Source organism: Zonotrichia albicollis, chromosome 31, assembly GCF_047830755.1.
Source record: "Zonotrichia albicollis isolate bZonAlb1 chromosome 31, bZonAlb1.hap1, whole genome shotgun sequence".
NCBI lineage: Eukaryota > Metazoa > Chordata > Aves > Passeriformes > Passerellidae > Zonotrichia > Zonotrichia albicollis.
This window is the reverse complement of record NC_133849.1, coordinates 4,445,635-4,468,434: the sequence shown is the minus strand read 5'-3', so window position 1 is coordinate 4,468,434 and position 22,800 is coordinate 4,445,635. Positions and strand designations below refer to the sequence as shown.

General features: G+C 50.8%; 1 protein-coding gene and 2 pseudogenes across 1 annotated transcript in view; 1 reads left to right on the top strand and 2 right to left on the bottom strand.

The window, feature by feature from the left end:
- LOC141725900 (uncharacterized) overlaps positions 1–21,711 on the top strand; it is a 215,890-nt pseudogene extending 194,179 nt beyond the window's left edge.
- LOC141725878 (uncharacterized) overlaps positions 1–22,800 on the bottom strand; it is a 135,199-nt gene that overhangs the window by 92,119 nt on the left and 20,280 nt on the right. The gene's annotated exons all lie outside the window — the stretch shown is intronic.
- LOC141725820 (uncharacterized) overlaps positions 1–22,800 on the bottom strand; it is a 62,244-nt pseudogene that overhangs the window by 28,835 nt on the left and 10,609 nt on the right.

Sequence of the window (22,800 nt, the reverse complement as noted above, 5' to 3'; positions counted from 1 at the left end):
CAGTCAATCTCCATTCTCCGTCAGATTTTCACACGGGCCAGATAGGGCTGTTAAGGGGTGAGTGGGTTTTACTGACCACCCCTTGGCTCTCCAGCTCTCGGATCATCTTGTGGATGGGGATCACAGCATCTCGATTCGTCCGGTACTGCCTGCGGTGCACTGTTGAGGTGGCAATTGGCACTCGCTGCTCCTCTACCTTCAAAAGTCCTACTGCAGATGGGTTCTCTGATAGTCCAGACAAGGTATTCAATTGTTTAATACCCTCTATCTCCACTGCAGCTATTCCAAAAGCCCACCTGAATCCCTTAGGATCTTTGTAATAGCCATTCCGGAGGAAGTCTATGCCCAAAATACACGGAGCCTCTGGACCAGTCACAATCGGATGTTCCTGCCACTCCTTCCCAGTCAAGCTCACCTCAGCTTCCAACAACGTCAACTGTTGTGATCCCCCCGTCACTCCAGCAATGGAAACAGGTTCTGTCCCCACATGTTCCGATGGCATTAAGGTACACTGTGATCCAGTGTCAACCAATGCTTCATAGTCTCGTGGCTCTGATGTGCCAGGCCATCTGATCCACACCTTCCAAAAAACCCGGTTCTCCCGTGCCTCTTCCTGGCTTGAAGCAGGGCTCCTCTAAGCCAGATTGTCCTTCTTTCCTTGGGCATATGCCTTAGAAGTTCCTTCAAGGAGATCGGACATGTCATCGTCATCATCATACTTAACATCTCGGCTACGAGCGACCGGAGCTGCTATCTTTTTGGTTATACTTTCTCTTTTCTTCAAATCACGCACCCGTTGTGCCAAAGCAGCGGTGGGTTTTCCATCCCATCTCCTCATGTCTTCTCCAGACTCATGCAGAAAAACCCATAACTCAGCCCGTGGGATGTACCTTCTCTCCCCATCAAAGGAGCGCCGGCATTGGACACCAGGGCCTCTAATTTGTACAGCTGAGATTTGAATAAGGTCCTCCTTAATCTCCTCCCGGAGTTTCTTGTGATTCTCCTCTATTTTGTCCTCTAGTTTCTGCAGTCGGGTTTCCACTGCTGCAATTCTGGCATGAGTTGGGCCATGCACAGCATCTGCATACGCTCGAAGCTTCTTTGCCATATCGAGCACAGTCTCATATGTATCATCCCGCTTCATTATTGCTAGGGCAGAAGCATATTCAGGTGGCCCAAGTCGCACAAGTTTCCTCCACATTACAGGAGTGCATGGTGCCAGGTCCGGATTCCTAGTTGTTGTGTCATCTGAGAAAATGAGCTCTGCCACCACCATCTCTCTCAGGCGTTGGATCCCCTGTTCTATGGTCTTCCACCATGTCTGCTGCATATAGAGATCATCTGTACACAGGTATTGTTCTGCTACGCTTCTTAGGACCCGTTTCCAGAGGCTGTGAGGGTTAGCCCCCCTCATCATACCTTGATCGATGGCAGGATCATGTGACAGGGATCCCAAATGCCTCGCTTCAGTACCATCCAAAATCGTAACCTCCCCTGCAGCATCCCAAAGGCAGACTAACCAACTAGTTATAGATTCGTCAGGTTGTCGTCTGTAATCCTTTCTTAGGCCTCTGAGGTCCTTCAGAGAAAAGGAGTCAATATTAGCTCCAGATTCTGTGCCCCTTGATGTGGCCTCTGATTTTGGTGAGGGTCCTTCTCCTGCATCATCCTCATCATCCTCCACCTTTCGATTGGTCTTGCCTTTACACTTTCCACCTCTTGTATTAGCTGCAACAGCCATGGTTTGGGGCCTATTGTCTGATTCAGCTGCTAGCCTGGAGCCTGGGATGTTAGCTGCAGCCTGGGTCACTGGGATAGTAACTAACTTATCTCCCTGTTCCCTTTCTGGTATCTGCTGCTCCACAGTATCTAGCAGAGTACGGTAAACAAACGCCAAGGCCCAGCTCACTGCAGTAATCCTTTCTTCCTTAGTATTATCATGGCACTTCTCCCTCAAATACTTTGCCACCTCGACTGGATTCTGAATTTGATCAGATGGAAAGTCCCAGTCTATAGGATCAGAAAATTCCTTTAAAGTCTGGCCCATATCCTCCCATTTCCCACTCCAGTCAAGATTTTTCCTGCTTTGTTTTACTCCTGAATCAGGAGTCTCTCTAACCCCTCTAGAAATCTCAGCTTTCATTTTATATACACTCCAGACAGTATAGAAAAGGCTTAATAAATTAAATGCCAGAAAGATGGTTTCTTTCAAACTCAGGGGAAATTCAGTATTTTCTAATTGAGATGTCAACAATTTGGAGGAGAAGAAGGAAGACAAAGGCTGAAAAGCCCCTTCCCCTTCTTCTCCCCAAACAAACTGAGTACACAGCCATAACAACAATCCATACATTCCTGAAATAAAGTCCAGCATTTTTATCCGACACATCATCACACATAAGGCCAGCACAATGACTACTCTGGTTAGTGCCCCCCGCTTACAAAAGCTACTTATTAGGGACAACACCAGAGCTATTTTTGGGTAAGGAAATAACTCTAGGGACCACAAAGGTATTAAAACTTCAAAAACCCCTAGGGACCAGAAAAACCAGCAAGCTTCCACTCCAAATGACATTATGAATCATCAATATGCCCACAAAACAACCAAAACCAAAATATTATTGTTATAGTTTTTTTTTCCCACTGTTTTTGGCCTCCGTTTCCCGGCCAATGCACCAAAAAAATATAGTGTCCTGGTTTAGGACAAATTAGGGGAAATCTCCAAAAGGGAGCCCCCAAAAACAAAACAAACCTCCAACCACCCCTCCCCCAACACCGGGTTCGGGAAGGAATTTCTCGGAGGAGCAAAGTGGAAAACAAAACGTATTTATTTACAAGTAACAAAAGAACACTCCCCAACACAAGAAAAGAAAAGAGAGCAGACTGTGTTGTGAAGGGCGCTGAGATTCTCTCATGAGCTCCGGGTGTCCTGGACCTCTCAGGTCAGGTCCGGAGCCGGTCTAGTATCTTCAGGGGAGGGTAAGAGAGAGAGAACAAAAGAAAAGGGAAAAAAAACCAGCGCAAAAAGATGAAAGCAAGCAAGCAGGGGGCTAGCCAAGCCAAGCAGCAAAAAGCCAAAAGCGAAAGTGCCTGGTCACACACTCCCTCCTCTCTTCCCCGCCCCGCCACAGCAAGACGGCCGGGGGGGGGAGGGGGGAAGAGAAAAGGCACAGCTGCCAGACACAACACACGATATTGGGATAAAGGCTGTCACCCCACGACACCTTGTATAGCCTTTGTCCCGTGTTTTGGGAAAGAATTTGGAGAGGCCTGCCTTTTAACTGAGCTCCTAGTGTTTCAATAAGGTGCTCCCTGTAGAGAGAGAGTTTCCCTGAACAGCTGGAGCTGTGGTTACCAAGGGGACGTAACTCAGAGCAGGACGGGGTCAGGGGAGGATATCCCGCCGAGGCTCGGTGGGAGTGTGGGCAGGGTCTGCTGCCGGAATCGGCAGAGGGGGATCTTCCCGTGGAGGCCGAGGCGGAGCGTGGGCAGCCCCCAGATGGCTGATGGCGGCTGATCCAGCAGCTCCCGGCAGAGCAAAGGCAGGTGGGAGAGCCCGGCAGCAGCGGCGGTGCCCAGCGCAGGTGGCACGGGCAGGGCAGGCGGGGATGGGATGGCTGGGACCCCCCCTGGGTGTGGTGGGCGCGGTGAGCTCGGAGCAGGCGGCAGGACAGAGCAACCCCCATCTTGCCCAGCATGGGCGGCAGAGCGGCCGCGGGCCAGGCAGTGGGAGCAGGGCACACAAATTGAGCGACAGCGCCGGGGCAGGTGGAGCTGCCCTGGGCAGTGAGGCCGCACCTGGGATGGAAAGCGGGGCAGGCGGAGCTGAGGCGGGCAGCGAGCCGGGACCCGGGACAGGCGCCTGGGCCACGAACGGAGGGGGCAAGACCTGCAGAGGATCCCACTCTCTTTCTGATTTTTCCTCTTGTTCCCTTCCCTTTCATTTCCCCTTTTTTTTTTCTCAGAGGTTTCTCATACTTTTAAAGATCTTTATTCTTCTAAAATTCTCTGTCTAACATGTTGCATATTCTCTTCTAGGTAAATGGGTGTTTTTTACAAATAAATCCAGAGCCTATGAAATCTGTACTTCTGCTTGGATATTTTGAAATGGTCAATGAGCTAACTCAGGACCTCCTAATGTTGTTTTTCTCATCACCTTTTATTTATCCTTTGGCAAATTAAGCACCTTTTAGTTACTTGCTTGGCTACTCCAAAAATCCGAGTTCACCCATCATTCCTTAAAAAATGATCACACAAAGCTTGAGTACCCTAGTGGGTATTCTGATGCATATCGTCTTATATTTTCCTAGTAAGCACATTTTATTAGGTAATTGTCTTCCATCAAGAAGTTTCCATTTCCCCGATTTATCTTGTTCACTTCCTATCTTGTTTAATTCTTTTTTCTCGGCTTCCCTAAACTTTGGAATTTCCAGTTTTTTCTCGTTTGGAGTTAAAATTAACATAATTCTTTCAGTAGCTTCGTGATCTGCCAAATTATTTCCTCTTATTTCTGGGGTCTTTCTCTTTTGGGGTTCCTTAATATGTACTATAGCTATCTCTTTTAAGTAATTTTAATACCTCTAAAACCTCTAAAATAAGTTCCTCATGTGCTAATCCTTTACTTCTTGAATGAAGTAATCTTTGTCATTTCCAAATTTTTTGATTGTATGTACCACTCTAAAGGCATACCTTGAATCAGTATATATAGTTCCTTCATTTTGTGTTAAATATTCTAGTGTTCTTTTTAAAGTATATAATTCACAAGTTTGTGCTTACTAGTTTAAGGTTAATTTCCCTTTTTCCATAGTTTGCATGTTTTTCCCATCAACCACTACATACCCTGTATTTTCTCCTTTTGCAAGGATTTGTATCTCTGTTAGCTAACATAACTCCCAAAGGACTCGTTTTTTTCTTTTTTTTCCCTGTACCCAACTTACTGGTTTTCTGTCTCATTTTTCAAGATCTTATCTATTCATCTTCTGCCTCTGTTTTTCACATTCACTAACAACCTAAATACCACTTTTCTTTCAACTGCACACAGAAAAATAAAAAACTTTTTTCTCACACTACTTTCAGTACAATACACCTCCCTCCAAGGAGATATAGTGAAGGTTAAAATACAGAATATACATTACCTATACTTTCATTCATCTACATTCACTCACTTTTATTTCCCATTCCCTTCCACACATTCTTTCCCGCCCTCAGGACACAGAGTGGATCCCTGTTGACAGAGAATCGCAGGTCCCTGTGGCCCCCCCTGGCCTTGGGGTGGCCTCTGGGTCTCAGTATCTCCGGGCCTCCTGGGAGGGCCCTGACTCTGCTGCCTCCGGTGCCGTTCCCCTGTGAGGCTGATTTGTGTGTCACTCACACTCTTTAGCCACGGCCCCCTCACAGGCCCTGGGGACAATGGCCCGTTTGCAGGTCACCTGTACCTTATGCCACAGCCCCCACACGCCAGGAGAACAGTGGCTTATTTGTGGGTCACACACTCCTCTTTCCACAGCCCCCCTTCCCACCCGCCCGGGAAGCTGAGGCTGATTTTGTGTGTGACTCACTCTCACACACAACAAGACAACAATAAGGTACCCTTTACTTTCACATCACCTATTACAAGTTTAGGTGTTTCTGGCCAGTCCTGGTGCTCTTGGATATCCCTCAACCCAGCTGTGTTGTCCAACCCCAGATGCTCTTGGGTGTAGGAGTGTCGGGGGGTAGGACGGTCAGGATGGACGGAGACGAGAGAGCTCTGCAGCCAGGGCGTGGAACTTGCGGTTTATTGCAAAGGGCCTGGGTGCAGGGCCCTGCTTGGAGCTGCCAGGCACAGCTCGGAGCAGGCCCGAGAGAAGAGAGGGGTAGAGAGGATGAGAGGGTAAGAGAGTAAAAGTGTAGGAGGGCGAGGTTCCCTTTACAGTACAATAAATCTTGTGTGTTGAATATTCTATTTCTCACTAACCAATCTAGTACAAGATAGAAATCCTATAGCATTTACACACTGCCTATAAGAATCATGACATTACCATAATGTGTTACATTTTAAACCCTTAAAACTCCTCTTTGGACCCCTTCTGCTGAGCTAGTAGGGTCTGCTCTGACCCTTGGACCTGTCTGCAAGCAGAGGGTATTGTTTCATCAAAAGGGGATTACCTTCAGCCAGCCATACCGTTGTTTTCCAGTTGTTCAGAAACTACGATATCTCAGAGCTTGCTTTCATTTAGTCTCGCTTAGAGTTTCTATATTGTCAAAATCTTTTGCAGACAATCATATTTATAAGGCTTTCCTGTTTCATGTTCCCCAACACTTTGGCATTTTTTTATCCCTCAACCCAGCTGTGCGCTCCAATCCCAGATACTCTTGAGGATATCCTCAATCTGGCAGAATTTTGCTCAACCCTGAATGCTCTTAGAATGTTAGTCCCTCGACCCAGCTGGTTTTAATTCTGGATGCTCTTGGGCACTCTTTTCCCTCAATCCAGCAGGTTTTTAGGGGCCCCTTTTGTCCCGTTTCCTAGTGGATTGGGCTCGGAAACTCCTCTCCTCTCTTGCTCCAAGGGGTCCAGCCCCTCTCTGAGACCCAGTCCCAGTTACCCCGGGGGATTCTCTCACTCCTCTTCTCACTCGCTGTGTCTCTTTACTGGCTGCTTGCCTCGAGGAAAGTTGGAAACGCAGCATGGGAGACGCCAGCACTCACTTGGCAGGTCTGGGACAACCAGCCCTTGTCTCATTCACACACATTCATCCCCCTGTACCTGCCTCCCTGGGAAATACTTACCAATCCCTTTTCCTTCCCGGGTTCTTCGTGCACATTACTACTCTTAGGGGGGCAATTACCACAGTTGTAGGGAGCCTTTTCCCTTCTCTTTGTTTTATTGTTTTCTTTTGTCCACCATAACCTGCGTCTGTCGGTCGCCCCAGGGGAAACAGAGCGAGGCTGCCAACGGGGCAGGGCGCGCCTTCCCCACTCTGACTCTCCTAAAGCACCGGCAGCGAGGTGTTAGTAACCATCCTCTGCTACCAAATTGTGAAAAACGCCAATCACTTGCTTTTAAAATTTTAAAAGTTTTATAGTAATAAAATGATTATAAAAATAGTAATAATATTAGAGTAATGACAATTGCGACAAATCCAATTAGGACAATATGAGACAACAAACACAAAGAGTTACAGACGTCTGGGTACCTTTTTCTGGGCAGCAGGAGCCCGAAAAAGGACACCTGTTAACACAGGATTAATCCTTAGAAACAATAGCCTGTTGCATATTCATAGACTTCATATATGATGCATAAATTCCATTCAAACATAGGATTCTGTCTGGTCAGTGCCAGCTTCTGCCTCTGAATCCCAACAGCGCCTTCGAGGCAGGAAGAAGTTCATTTCTTCTGATAAGAGGGCATTAAATTCTTTTTCTCTGAAAGACTTAGGTATCCTGTGGCTGCTATCTCGCTGCAAGTCCTTTCTTTAAAAAAAGCCTCTTACCAAGCATAGTTTGTATTTTAACATTTTTTAATAACCTAAAACCATAATCAAGTCACTACTTAAGAGAATTAATACAGCAGTACTTTCTAACACAAGACATATAATATTCATTTTAATATTTGGGATAACCCAATCAGAAAACATGCTTTTTTTACAAGTATAATGCCACTTACTTCCAGTCTCTCCCAGTTTGGTCCCAGCTGCCGCCAGCATGGTTCCAGTTGCTTCCTCAGTCAACTCAGTGAGTCCCAGTATGATGCCATTTGCTCCCAGTCACTCCCAGTCAGGCCCAGTATGGGGGATGATGTGCAGGGAGTGCTCACTGTGACACTCAGTTCCTCCCAGTATTAGTCCAGTCAGTCCCAGTTTGACCCAAATATGAGCCCAGTGTGCTCCCAGTCTCTGCCAGAATAAACCAGTTGTGCTCCACATGGTTCCAGTTGCTCTCTTTCACCCTCACTTTCCTTCCAGTCACTCCCAGTATCTCCCAGGGTACCCCAGTTCCCTCCACCATCTTTCCAGTTCCTTCCAGTATGATGCCATTTGCTCCCAAGCACTCCCAGTCAGCCTCAGAGTAGTGGCACTCACTGCCAGTCACCACCAGTATGATCCCAGTTCATCCCAGTACAAGCCCAGCAGTTTCCAATCACCGCCAGCATGCACGCAGTCACTCCCTGTTCTTCCCAGTTGCTCCCACCATGATCCCAGTTACTCACAGCTGCTCCCAGTCATCCTCAGCATAATCCCAGTCACTCCCAGTATATCCCATTTGCCCCTAACATGGTCTCAGTTGCCTCCTGCAGGCTCCTGCTCACTCCCAGTATGATCCCAGTGTCCATCAGTGCGATCACAGTCTGCCCTGGCATGGCAGTATGATCCCAGTATGATGTCAGTACAAGCCCAGTGCACTCCCAGTCACTCCCAGTACGATCCCAGTATGATATCTGTAGAAGCCCAGTACAGTCCCAGTCACTCCCAGTACGATCCCAGTCTAGCCCAGTCCCTGGCAGTGCTGCCACTGCTGGGATCCCCCAGCCCTGTGTGCGCTCCCCCTGGCGGATGTGCCGAGAGGAGCCCCAAGGGCTGGCAGTGCCCAGGCACGGTCCCCAGGAAGGCCCAGTTTGGATGTGCAGCCCCCAGTTTGCCCAGTTTGCCTCCCCTTTGGCCCGGGCCGGGTTCCCCCCGCCTGCAGCGGCTGGAGCAGCCGAGAGCCCTGCGCTGCCCATCCCGACCTGTCCCGGCTCCATCCCCGCTCCTGCCGCGGCTGCGAGGGCTGCGGGAACGGGGCAGCGAGGGTGTGGCTGCTGCTGGGGGAGGAGGAGGAGGGAGGGAAGGGCAGGGATGAAGGGTGTTATAAATTGGAGTGGTCAATCTGCCGAGTGAGTATAATCAGATTAACAATTTTTATTGATTACAGCAAGCAAGGCAAAAAGCAAATCAGCGCTGGGCGACAGGGGCGTCTCCGCTCTGCCAACCGCCACCCGCTTCAGGTATTTCGTGGGGTTTCTATACAGTCCTGCTTCCGGGTTGGCGTGTCTTTCAGGGTAGTACTCTGTGCATTCTCCTCCTGTTGCTAGGTGGTCGTAGTCTGCCTCCCGGTGGTCTGAGGATTAAGGCCGGTAGTCTTCTTCTTCTTGCCCCACGGTCAACCTTTCCTTAGTTGGTATGGTTGGTCTGGTTCCTGGAACTTTAAGCTTACTGGGCAGATAAGCAAATATTGTGCTATCAATCATAGCAGGCCCGCTATCCGTGTCAACGGCCTCGCCCCTTACTCCTCGGCAAACAATAGGCACATAGGTACATATAGTTACACATTGCTTACTTAGCATTTCAACATAATAGCTTCTAAGATTTTGCAGTTTAAGCCTTATGACATTTATTTTGCAGTATATTAGCCCGTTATATTCATCTTGCAACATACTAGCTTGTTACATCTTTCTTTGCAATTTTTCTATTATTGGCTTTTCCCCTTTTCATAGTCTTTAGCAACTTGATGAACAAACTAAGACATTAACTCATTACAAAGGGGGAGGAGGAGGTGGGGTTAGGGAGGAGAAGGGATGGAAGGGGAGGGATGGAAGAGGAAAAGGAAGTGAGGATAACACAGAGAGGGAGGAGGATGGGGGATGGAAGGGGATGAGTGGGAGGAAGAGGAGGGACAAAGGCAGATCGAGGCTGAGCTGAGGGAACCACGCCGTCGATCCCTGCCTGAATTCGCAGCCCCCACCTGTGGGATCATCGCTCCCCCATCGCACCGGTGAGCGGGGAGGGGGAGCTCGGCCCGGATATCCTGGGGGGTCCCTGGGTTGGGGTTTTTGGGGATGTTTGGAGAATGAAGGAGTCCAAGGCTGAGCGGAAAAGGCCCCTTGGGGGGACATCGGGGGGTGGCGGTGGCGGCTGCCGGCAGAGGCAGCCTGGAGGAGCAGAGCCCTGAGTCCCCCAGGAGCCCAAAGTGGGGAGCCCAGAGAGGGGGGAGCGCCGCCATTGGCGGGAGCCTCAAGAGCCTGGAGAGGGGCAGGGGGGACTCCTTGGAGCCACTGCAGTCCCGAGCAGAGAATGAGGGGAGAAGGGAGCCCAAAGAGCCCCGGCATCCCGAAATGGGGAGAGTGAAGCGGGGGGAGCTTTTGGCATTGCTGGGACTGCCAGCAGCCTGGGCAGGGCGGGCACCGAGGAGAAGGGGGACCCCCAATCCAAGCATGAGCCCAACAGCTGGGACAGGGGAGAACCTCTGAACACCAGAGGGGAGAGACCAGGGACGGGGAACTCCTGGGAGGCTTTTTCAGGGCTGAATTTTGGTGTTTGGGAGGTTTTTCTGGAGCCCTGATGGCCACTGGCTTGTAGAGATGGACTTGGGCAGAGGCACTTTCAAACTCACTGTGCTCATCCCTTGTTTTCCCCAAACCAGGATTTCCCATTGCCAACTCCTGGGAGGCTGCGAGGAAGAGGAAGATGCCCCAGGACAATGAGGCAGGTGAGGAGGAAGTCAGTGTCCCTGGAATGCTTAAAAGCAGAGGGTTTTGGGAAAGCTGCAAAAGACAAGCCTCAGAGACAGTAGAGCTGATTTGAGCTTTGCAGCAGCCAATAGATTGGTCAGCAGAAAAATTATATAAGTAGGAAAGAAATAGAAAGTAGGGAGAAATAGAACAATGGTCTGTGCATTAGCACTTTTCTAGAATAACTCCCTAACCTGCGGAAAAGTATATTTAGCAAGATATTAAGAAGTTCCAAGCTTAATAGGGGAGCTCTGTGCATTGTGTTTTAGGGCTTACAAGCAGGTATTGTACTTGAAATGAGCAAGCATTGTTTTAACCATCAATGTGCTTATAGTGCTTGGATAGAACTACTGTCAATATGCTTTTGCTTTGTGTGATTGGTCAAAAACCTTTTAAAGTAAGTTTTAACATGAACTTCTTTGTCTGCTACCTGTGAAGTGAGCTACTGGAATCTTCCCATTGTCATAACCAAGTAATGAGACAGATGTTGGAAAATCACACAGCTCAGGACGCATTCCTAGCAGTCCAGTCCTGTTTGTGATTTGTGCACAGCCCCGAGCTGGTGATGAGTGCCCCTTTCCCCTCTGTGCTGCTCCATCTCCCAGCCCAGCACGGCCCCGGCTGCAGCTCAGCCCTGGGGGATCTCCTTGCCCTTGCCTGTGGCACGGAGGCAAATCCCATCCTGTCCTTGTCCTTCCTCCCCCAGAGCAGGAGCTGAGCATGGAGAGCAAGGAGGACAAATGCCCGCGGCAGAACCTGGTGGAAGAGGCCGTTTTGAGCGGCTCCACGGCGCACGAAGCCAACGGGGAGGAAAAGCCCCGGAGATGCCGCACGAGGAGGGGCTGCAAACGCAGCCAGCGGGGATCTGAGGGGGAAAGAGCCAGCCTGGGCCGGGAAGGCGGCCGGAGACGGAGCCAGAGCTCGGAGCTGGTGCTCCATGAGCAGCTCCATGATGGGGAGAAGCTCCACACGTGTGTGGAGTGTGGGAAGAGCTTCAGGTGGAAATCCAACCTGATCAGGCACCAGAGGACCCAAACTGGGGAGAGGCCCTACGAGTGTTCCAAGTGTGGGAAGAGGTTTAAGACCAGCTCCCATCTCCTCCGGCACTATCAAAGTCACAGAGAGGAGAAGCCGTTCCAATGCCCCGACTGTGGGAAGGGATTCAAGCAGAACTCTGATCTCACCAACCACCGGCGCGTCCACACCGGGGAGAGGCCCTACGAATGTGATAAATGCAGGAAGAGGTTTAAGACCAGCTTCATTCTCCTCCAGCACTATTGGATTCACACAGAGGAGAGGCCCTTCCGCTGCCCCGACTGTGGGAAGGGATTCAAGGACAACTCCACCCTCATCACCCACCGGCGCATCCACACAGGGGAGAGGCCCTACGAGTGTCCCCAGTGTGGGAAGAGCTTCTCCAGCAGCTCTCACTTGACCCGACACCAACGGAGGCACCACTAAGGGAAGCCCTGCGAGTGCCCCGAGTGCGGGCAGAGCTTTGTGCGCTGCTCCAGCTCCATCCCCCCCTGGAGGAGGCACTTTGGGCACAGCCCTGGTCACTCACATTCCCTGTGATCCATGTTGAGAACACACCTGGCTGCTTTGCCTTTTCATTTGGCCTTAATTTTCCTCTGCTTCACCTTCATCTTTTGAAAACACCCAAAACTGGTTTAAATGAAGGAAATTCATCGAATATATCAGACATTGCATAATTTTTCAGTTGTTTTAGAGGGAAGTTAGTATTTGGGGACGCATTCTGTGTGGAGTGCTGCTGTTGCTAAGAGGCGGGAATTTGATCTCACCCTTCTTGTGTTGTAAAGAACTCCTCCCCTGACCCAAACCCCAACTCCACCATTGCGATATATTATAAAAAGTCAACGGCCCTGCCTTTGCCCTCTCTCTGTGGGGTAAGAAATGGATTCCCAATGGATCAGCGCTTTTCCCGCTGTATTCCAAGAGGATGAACCTGTTTCACTGGATTCCTAGAGGATTCTGACTGTCACTGTTTTTTTTTCAATTGTACTACTGCCATTCTATTTTTGATTTTTCCTAATAAAAAGCTGTTATTTCTACTCCCATATCTTTGCCTGAGAGCTCCTTAATTTCAAAAGTATTTATTATTTTTAGAGTTTATTATAATAATAATAGTAATAATAATAGTAGTAGTAGTAGTAGTTAAAGGGAGGGAGTTTACATTTTCTATTTCAGTGGAGGCTCCTGAAATGAGATGAGGCTGAGATGAGGTTGGGAAGTGATTTAGAGTCGTGGGATCTCAATTAGAGTGGTGGGATGGAGATTGTGTGGGGCTGGGTGTGTGGGATGTATTTGACAACAAATAAAACTCTGAGACTTACTGATTTCTCTCCCGTTCATGTTCAGTCTGTTGCAGTTCTGTTTGCAGAGTGCCGCCTTCTCAGCTCATTGTCTTTGTGTCCCCTTTTCTCTCCTGCCTCTCTTTGCCTGCTCTGTTTCTCTCTCAGTGTCTCGCTGGACTCACGGACCACCAGAGACCCTCCCCTGATTTAATTGACCCAGGCACCACCAGAGACCCTCCCCTGAATAAATTGACCCCTCCCCTGATTTAATTGACCCCTGCCACCAAAGACTCTCCCCTGATTTAGTTGACCTTTCCCTGATTTAATTGACCCCTCCCCTGATTTAGTTGACCTTTCCCTGTTTTAATTCCCCTTTCCCTGATTTAATTGACCCCTGCCCTGATATAGATGACCCCTCTGTCCCCACAGACCCTCCCCTGATTATTTATTTTTTTTTTCCCAATTATTTTCTTTATTCCCAGGTCCCAGGAGCTGAAGTCCTGAAGGCTGGCAGGGAAATGTCTCTGTAGGATTTTGCTCCATTTCCCATCAAGGGCAGGAACATCTTTTCCTGGATGGGAGCTGGAATTGAAGACTTTTGGAATGTGTGCAGAGCAACACGGACAGGCATCAAACATGAACTGGGATCAAATAGGGGTTGGAATCAAATATGGACTAGGATCAAACAGGGACTGGGATCAAATATGGACTGGGATCAACTATTGATTGGAATCCTACAGTGTGAGATAAACTGGACTGAGCTTATATAGACTGAGATCAAATACGGGCTGGGATCAAATATGAATTGGGATAAAAAATGGACTGGGATCAAATATGGACTAAAATCAGCTATGGACTGGGACAAACTGGACTGGGATCAAATCAGGACTCGGATCAACTGTGGACTGGGATCAACTTTGGACTGGGATCAAATATGGCCTGGATCAAATATGACAGATTTTATGGACTGGGATCAAATGTGGACTAGGATAAGCTATGGAACAGGGATCAAATATGGACTGGGATCAAATATGGATTGGGATCAAATGGACTAGGTTCCTACAGACTGGGATAAACTGGACTGAGATTATATAGATGTTGTGGTTTGAGAGGAAGTTAGTTTTCTGGGATATGAAGTGGTCAGGCCAGTAGGTGCTGACATTTGAATACTGGCACCTGGTTTTTTTGGCCGCTGGGGACATTGGATACGCCTCTGAGAACACAGGGGTTAAAAATCAGAGCACTCCCAGGGGAAGCTCTCTTGGGTTCCAGTGAGGGAAGCAGGTCGGGCCTCCCCTGCCCAGCTCCTGGCTGGTTTGGGGCTGGGTGAGGTAGGCCTGGCCCGAGGATGGAAGGGTGGAAGAGCCCCGAGAGGCATCGGGCAGCCACACCTTCCCCCCCAGGAGACAGAGAGAGACAGAGCGCCTGTGCCACCATGAAATTTGATATCCTGTGCTGGCAGCACAGCCCGGCTGGCGGAGAAGGGCGGCGGGACGCAGCGAGAAGGGGTCCGGCAGCTGTGGGAGCTTTGGGTGGGCAGAGCCCGAGCTTTTAACCCTTTTTCGGACAAGGAAAACTTTGCAGAACATTAACCTTTCCTAGAAGAGAGATAAGAGATGAAATGGAAGAAGGAAATGTGCAAGTGTGAAGGTCTGGGCAAGTGAAAGATGTCAGGAGAGTAGAGAAGAATCTTAGGTGGAAAGAGATGATGGAGTGGCCTTAGCTGGACTTTTCCTGTATGGCCATGGACAGAACCATGTTTCCTGTGACACAGAGACTGCATCCAGGGGGAGACAATGGCTCAGAGCCAAGAGGGTTCAGTGTTGGTACCCCTTGGCCCCAGGGGGTGAAGTTTGGGGGGCACAGGTGTCCCAAAAGTGAGACTGTGCTCTTTTTGGAACGGGACAAAGCATCCTTAAAAGGACAGCCCTAGAAGCAGCTCTGTCCATGTGCAGTGGTGAGAGCACTGGACAGGGAAGGAAGATGTCACAATGGCAGATGTTCTCCAGGCGGTGCCACGAGTGACTTGGAAACACACGAGGTTTCAGCGGTGTTTCCTGGGGAAGCCTATGGCACAAGAAGGACTCCTCCCCTCTTGATGAACTGAGAATTGATTACCTAAAGGGTGGTGATGGACCGAGAGTTGGTGATTTCGGGAATAGATGTATTGGAAATTTGGTGGCGGGGGGAGGAAATGTTTTTGTAAAGTTTTCATTTTCCCTGTGTGTTTCTTGTTACGTAGAGTTGAAGTTTAGTTAATAAAGGTTTATTTTCTTTATTTCTAAGTGGGGGCCTGCTTTGCTTATTGCTGGTCACATCTCACAGCAGACACCAGGGAGCACTTCTTTTCATGGGGGCACTGGCATTGTGCCAGCATCAAACCATGACACCTACGCTACCAGTTGGCCTTTTTCCACCTCTCCAGCCATCCCCACAGAGCATTGGCTACCATCCATGAATCAGTGCAGAGGTAGAGCTTTGGCCATTTCTCTCCCTTAGCAATATCCAGGGCCAGCTGAACAGCTTTGAATTCTGTAAGTTGGCTTGATCCACCTTCTCCTTCAGCAGCCTCTGCCACCTGTCGTGTGGGGCTCCATACGGCTGCTTTCCACTTCTGGTCCATCCCTACGATGTGACAGGAACCGTCAGTGAAAAGAGCGTAGCGCGTTTCCTATGGGGACAGTTGGTTATAGGGAGGAGCCTCTTCAGCACGTGTCACTGGTTCTTGTACCTCTTCATCAGTAAGACCAAAGTTCTCACCTTTCAGCCAGTTTGTAATTATCTCCAAAATCCCAGGGCAATTCAGGTTTCCAATACGGGCACACTGTGGGATAAGAGCAATCCGTTTACTCCATGTAGCGTCAGTGGTGTGGTGGGGGGTGGGAACCTTTCCTTTGAACATCCACCCCAGCACCAGTAGTCGGGGTGCCAGGAGGAGTTGTACTTCCGTGCCAATCACCTCTGAGGCAGCCTGGACTCTTTCACAGGCAGCCAAGATTTCCTTCTCTGTGGGAGTGTAGTTGGCTTCTCACCCTCTGTAGCTTCGACTCCAAAATCCCAGTGGTCGGCCTCGAGTCTCCCCAGGCACCTTCTGCCAAAGGCTGCAGGACAAAGCCATGGTTCCTGGCTGCAGAGTAGAGCACGTTCTTCACCTCTGGTCCTGTCCTGACTGGGCCAAGGGCAACTGCATGAGCAATCTCCTGCTTGATCTGTGCAAAGGCTTGTTGCTGCTCAGGGCCCCAGTGGAAAGTGTTCTTCTTACGGGTGACCAGGTAGAGAGGGCTCACAATCTGACTGTACTCAGGAATATGCATTCTCCAAAAGCCTATGGCACCTAAGAAAGCTTGTGTCTCCTTCTTATTGGTGGGTGGAGACTTTGCTGTGATCTTGTTGATGACATTGGTGGGAATCTGATGCCGTCCGTCTTGCCACTTCACTTCCAGAAACGGGATCTCTTGAGCAGGTCCCTTGACTTTGCTCTTCTTGATGGCAAAGCTGGCTTTCAGGAGAATCTGGATGATCTTCTCCCTTTTCTCTAACACCTCTGCTGCTGTCTTCCCCCACACAATGATGTCATCAATATACTGCAGGGATGTAGGGTAGGATGAAGAAACCATAAACCATACATATTGTAAACAGACGCCAGTATCTTTGTAAACGCTTTATAAATCATTATCACCAAGGCCAGCACAACAGCTATTCCAATCCGTACCCCTCTACCGTAAAAAATTACTTGTTAAAAACAATAATCCTAGTGACAAGAAAGGTATTGAAACCTCAAAAAGGTGTAGAGCCCAGAGCCATACAAAGGCTTTCACACCCAGAGACATCAGGGGTTCCAGCAGCATGGCTACTAACTGCTTTAACAACAAACACACAAGTAATAGAGCTTTTTTCCAACGTTTCCAGCCCCACGTTGGGCGCCAATTCATGTATTTGTCCAGGTTTAGAGCAAATTTGGGGAAGAATCCCCCAAAGGAGCTCCAGTGAGAAAAGCAGATCCAATCGGCCCCTCCCCCCAACTGGTCTGGGAGGAAAAAATAACTCCTTGGAGAAGGGAGAAAAAAACCTGTTTATTAAACAATAAAACCAAAACAATATCAAACAATGAGACCCCTTGCCACTCTAAAAGAGATTATAAACTGAGAAAACCCCGGGTTGAAGCTCAGCTTATTCAGTCTCTGATCAGTCCTTCCGGTGCTGGAATTGTCACAGGCCAGGCCTGGTCCGGTGGGCCACAACTGCAGCTGCCGGCGATCTCCTGGGTGTTCAGTCCAGAGCAGTTTCAAGAGGTCGAAAGAAAAAGGAAAAAAAAACAGTCCTGGGAACTTCTTTGCCTCAGCTAGCTAAAACTAACTAAAAAGAAAAAGAAGAGCTCTGTCCCACTGTCTGTTCATCCACAGACAACACAGGCCAGGAGCAGGAATGTGGAGGAGGAGTGCAGTGTCTGAAAACAAAACTGCGTGCTTCTTCTCTTCCCGCCTTCACTCTCTGGAACACTCTTAAAGGTACAAAACTTACTATTCAACATAAACAGCATGAGACGATTGGGGATAAAAGCATCATAGAGTCAACCCAGCACAAGGTCTAAAATTCCGAGTGGATTGAGAGGCCCCTGTGTCCATCAGGAAATGCCTCCTCTCAATGCAGACCCACCCTGAATGTTCTCAAGGGCTGCAGTGTGGAGGGTCCCTGGTGTGATGGGGGCTCTGACAGCCCTGGCAATCCATGTCCAACAAGGGGTGGATTTGCTGTTCCTGAGGGTGCTGCTGTCTGTGCTTGCAGTGTCCTTGTGCCCTGCAGCTGGAGCCCTGGTTCCTTGCCAGGGGCTGTTTGGGTGGGCTCTCCCCTGCCGAGGAGGGCAATGCCTGTGCCAGGTGCTTGTGGCCGAGCCGAGCCCGTGCCCTGGGTGCTGGGGCCCCCTTGGGCCCTGGGGTTGATCCCTCGGGGGCTGTAGGAACTGTGCCCTGGCCTTTGCCTTCAGCTTGGCCTTTTGCCGCTCCCTTCTTGCACTCACCTGCTGTGCCTTTGTGCCCAAGTGCTGCAGGGCCTTCTTGTGCCCCTCCTGCAGCCCCCTCAGTGCCTGTGGGTGCTCATCCTCTGAAAGCTGCTGAACTTTTTGCAAAATCATTTGTATCTCCAGTAACCCTAATAAAACCCTTAAAAGATAATCTCCATGCTAAAATGTACAATCCACGTTTCCCAGGTGTTCCTTGCTCCTCCTCCCTGTGCTCAGGGTGCCCTCCCCAGCCCATAGCCCGGAGCCGCTCCCTGTCCTGCCGCAGTGTCCAAAGGCGCCCCCCGGCGGGCAGGGCCGGCAGCTGCACAGGGCAGGGCAGCGGCCGGGGCGTCCCGCAGCCTCCTGGGGGCCGGGGGCCGCTGCCGGCCCTGCCCGGGGTTGGTGGGGTCAGGCAGTGCCCGGCGCTGAGCCCCGGCTGCCCCACAGCCCCGGCCCAGCCCCGCAGCTCCCCACAGGCCCCCAGCCCGTGCTCCCGGTGCCGCAGCTCTGCGCCCGGTGCTGCCGCCCACAGAGAAACCCCCTGAAACCCTGACCTCCTTGTATTCCTCTTCTGGAAACCAGGGATACAAAAGATCTGGATCAGCTGACAAGTTTTGAGGCTAAGACCCTGCTGATAAACATCCCAATCCTCAATATTTTTCTCTTCCTCCTCTTCTCCATCAACCTTTTCCTTCCCACATAGATTTCTCCTGCAGCTTCTTGCCTTTACCATATTGCTGCACACTCCCCTTCACGCAATCCCTTTGCATCACACCAACACCATCCATGCCCTGTTGTCCAAATGCGAGGGGGATTTGGGGAGGTGGGAGTGGGGCAGCGCCAAGGCTGGGCCCCCCCGCGCTGTCCTGGCAGGAGCGGCTGCAGTGGGGACCGAGTGCGGGCGGGAGCGGCCGAGAGCCCAGCGCTGCCCTAGCCCGACCTGCCCCAGCTCCATCCCTGCCCCTGCCATGGGATGCTGTGGGTTTGGGGGGAAGAGGGAGCCAGCAGTGGGTGCTGGGCCTGGGGCAGGAGGAGAAGGGAAGGAGAAGCAGAGTTGAGGAACAAAAGGGTGAAATGTTGCACATGGGTGGAGAAGGTGGGATTGTGCAGGAGGAGGAATAGCAGGAGAAAGAGGAGTGGGAGAAAGAGCAAGGACACTGGATGCAGAGGAGGAGCAGAAATAGGAGGCACCACAAGGTTCCACTTCTCCCTGTATCTGAAGCTTCCCTCCCAGCCCCAGTAGCATTCCCCCCACCATGCAGCAGGTGACCAGGAAGGGGAATCCATGATTTTCATGGTGCTGGACCTTGGTGTTTCTGAGCTTTATTGAGCTTAATGTTGTTGCTTTGGGGTTTTTTGGTGTGTGAATCTTTATATTTTGGAGGGGGGGGTTTCTGAATCGTGGTGTTTTGGGAGTTTTTGATCTGTGTCTTGAAGTTTGCAGGATTTTCGTGCTGAATCTTGGTGTTTTGGAGGTTCTTAGAGACATACGATGCCCAATGAGTTAATGAGATGAACTTGGGCTAGTAGAAACTCCCAGTCCAAGACGCTCTCATTTTGTTCTTTTCCCCAAATCAGGATTTTTCATTCCCAGGGCGTGTGTGGATGGAGGAGGAGGAAAAGCCCTGGAGATCCCGCATGAGGAGGGGCTGCAAACCCAGCCCAGGGAGCTGTGGGGAGGAAAGAGCCCCGCTGAGCCGGGAAGGCAGCCGGAGATCCAGCCAGAGCTCAGAGCTGGGGGAGAAGCCCCATGGCAGGGAGAAGCCCCACAAGTGCTTGGAATGTGGGAAGGGTTTTAGTCGGAGCTTGCACCTGATCAAGCACCAGGTGATCCACACTGGGGAACGGCCCTACGAGTGTGAGGAGTGTGGGAAGCGTTTCAGCCAGAGCTCCATCCTGATCCGACACTAGAGGATCCACACTGGGTAAAAGCCCTTTGAGTGTGGGGAATGTGGGAAGAGATTCAGGCAGAGGGGCCACCTGATGCAACACCAGAGGATCCACACAGGAGGAAAGCCCTATGAGTGTGTGGAATGTGGGAAGAGCTTCAGCCAGGGCTCTGGCCTGAGGAAACACGAGAGGATCCACACTGGGGAAAAGCCCTATGAGTGTGAGGTGTGTGGGAAGAGCTTCAGCATCAAGTGTCAGCTGATGGAACACCAGAAGATCCACACTGGGGAAAAGCCCTACAAGTGTGGGGAATGTGGGAGGAGCTTCAGAGAAAGCTGGGCCCTGATTCGGCACCAGGTGATCCACACGGGGGAACGGCCCTACACCTGCTTGGAATGTGGGAAGAGCTATGGGTGGCACACTGACCTGAGAAAACACCAGCAGCGTGTTCACTCTGGGGAGAAGCCCTACAAGTGTCCCCAGTGTGGGAAGAGGTTTCACAGGAGCTCCGATCTCCTCAAACATGAGCGGATTCACACCGATGAGAGGCCCTTCCGCTGCCCTGACTGCGGGAAGGGATTCAAGCTAAACTCCAAACTCGCCATCCACCGGCGCATCCACACCGGGGAGAGGCCCTACGAGTGTGGGGAGTGTGAGATGAGATTCTCATTGAGCTCAACTTTGACCCGACACCAACGGAGGCGCCAGTAAGGGAAGCCTCGTGAGTGCCCCGAGTGTGGGAAGAGCTTTGTGTGCTGCTCCAGCTCCATCCCCCATGGGAGGATCCGTGTTGGATGATCCCCAGTGATCCTCGTTTGTCAGAGCCCTGGTGATCTGTGGTCCTGGTGATCCAAGTTGGAAGGCATCTGGCTGGGGGGCTCCACATCTTCCTGGTTCCCTGAGGGTACCTAGATAAACCCAGCAGCAGGAACATCCACCGGGACACAGACCTATAATGGGAATTCCATGGGGAAAGCAGATTTGTCGACTTTCAACCCCATAAAATCTTTTGCATTCAATTCTATCTTCCTGTGACATCAAGGAGTATTGAATGGTCTTGGAGGTATATTCTGGGTTGACTATGTGCTTGTATCCCCAGTCTGTTCTGTTTGTGCTGAATAAGAAGTTTTTGCACCTTCAAGACTTGTCCTGAGAGTGAAAGGGGGAGAGAAGAAGCACAGAGTTTGTTTTCAGAAACCACACTCACTCCTCCACATTCGTGCTCCTGCACTGTGTTGTCTGCGGATGGACAGACAGCGGGACAGAGCTCTCCTTTCCTTTTAGTTAGTTTTATCTAGCTGAACCAAACAAGTTCTTTGGACTGTGGGGTTTTTCCCCTTTCTTTGGACCTGTTTAAACCTGCTCTGGCCTGAACACCAAAAGAGCATGGGCAGCTCACACCTGTGGCCCACCGGGCTGGGCCTGGCCTGCGACATTTCCAGCATCGGAGGGACTGATAAGAGGCTGAGGCTGAGTGAGCCTACAGACCATGGAGGGACTTTGTGAGTTTGTGTCTCTTTTAGAGCGGCAAGAAGTTTTATTGTTTCATAATATTTAGGTTTTATTGTTTCATAATATTTAGGTTTTATTGTTTAATAAACACTATTGCCCAAGGGTGTCTTATGTAGCCAAATGGTGAAAAACTGGGGAAAAGACCAAGATTTTGAAGACAGTGAGATAGAAACTCCACCAGAAAAGGTTCTTCCCTTCTACCCAAGCACATGGATCCTCAGCTGGTATGGACAAGGAAATCCTTTTCTTTTGGCCATGATTTTGTTTTAATTTCTCTTTATCCCTTTAAAATATCCAATACTGAGGTAAAAATAGACATTGAACTAGGACCTGGGTGTGGTCAGGGTAGGAGACATGGACACACGAAGAGAGACTTGGGGACACATGGATATTAACAGGGATGCGGCCATTTGTGGGGACATGGGGGTACAGAGGCATGGATGGAGATGTGGGGGACAATGACAGGGATGGAAACCTGATGGGGAGACAGCCATGGGTGAGGACCTGGTGGGACATGGGCAGTGACATGTGGGGACGTGGCCACGGCCTGTGCCATGGGGGAACTTGCAGGGGACGTGGGGGATGCTGGGTTTGAGGGGGTTGAGGGTTCCTGGGAGGAACTTGGGTCTTGCTGAGGCCTTTGGGGACCCCGGGCTGAGCAGCTCCAGCTGTGCTGGGAGACCCTGGGGGAGGTTCTGGGGCAGCTGCTCAAGGACCCCCTGACCTGGAGCCCCAGCCAGGCATTGGGCTCCTGGAAGGGGATGAACATCCGTGTCCCCAGGAGGGAAATCCCAGCACCCCCAGGGTGTCGGGGGCAGTTGAGGGGCCACAACAGGGAGGGGAAAGCCAGAGAGAGCTGTCACACTTATAAGCTAAACCCGAAAAGTCCCAAAACTGAGGGATTCCTCCCAGGAAAAAGCAGCCAGGAGCTGCTAGAATAGAGGGAAAGGGGAGATGGGACCCTCCAGACTGAGCAGGAGGGGCCTGCATCCCCCAAAACCAAGAACAGGGGTCAGGGCTGGGGCTGGGGGCACAATGGAGAAGGGGTGGAAGAGCAGGGGAAAGAGGATTCAGAGCGCGAGAGGGATGGGATCCCCAAATTGAGTTGGGAGGGGTCTTTGGGTTGGAGGAATTATGAGTGAGGGAAGGGAATGGTGGGGATGGAACAGAAAAAGAGCGGTTCCATGGGGATCCCTTTGTGTCCCCATCATTCGATTCCTTGAGTGATTCCCTGGGGCTCGGGGGGGGGAAAAGGATCTGCACTGGGTGGGTCCCCAAGCCCCCTGCCCAACCATGGGGGGCCTCGTGGGGGGTTCCCTCCACCCAAATGCTGGTGATGCTGCAGCCATGGGGGGGAAATGTGGGATCTGGAATGGGCAGGGATGGAATGCAGTAGGAAGAGGAAGGAGAGGAGGAGGTGGAGGATGGAGAAAAGGAGGAGCAGGAACGTGAGGAGGAAGAGGAGGAGCCCCAGCAGAACCACGCTTTTCCCGCCTGCCTGCTGAGTCTGCAGCTCCCCTGGCCCTGGCAGCATCAATCCCCCAGATCCCACAGGTGAGCGGGGAGGGGGAAGTTTGCCCCAAATACACTAGGGGGGGCCTCTGGGAGGATTTGTTTGC